The sequence below is a fragment of the Metarhizium robertsii genome (genome assembly GCF_000187425.2).
Source record: "Metarhizium robertsii ARSEF 23 chromosome Unknown MAA_Scf_4, whole genome shotgun sequence".
NCBI classification, from domain to species: Eukaryota; Fungi; Ascomycota; class Sordariomycetes; order Hypocreales; family Clavicipitaceae; genus Metarhizium; species Metarhizium robertsii.
In genome coordinates, this window is record NW_011942182.1 from 302473 (window position 1) to 302702 (window position 230).

The following is a 230-nucleotide window of genomic DNA, read 5'->3' on the forward strand; positions in this document are numbered from 1 at the left end:
AAGTTTATAGTATAAATCTGGGTTATATACGCTATAATTACTAGAATACTAAAAATAAGGTGTAACCCCTAGTATATACTAATACGCCTAAATACTAAGTAGTAAAAAAACCCTTATAATAAAGATAACCTAGAAAGAGCCCTGCTAGTAGAATAGGGGGATAAATAGGTAGCCAAAATTATCGTGAGATAGCCTTGACTAGCAGGTTATAGCGCGGCACTAAATACGCT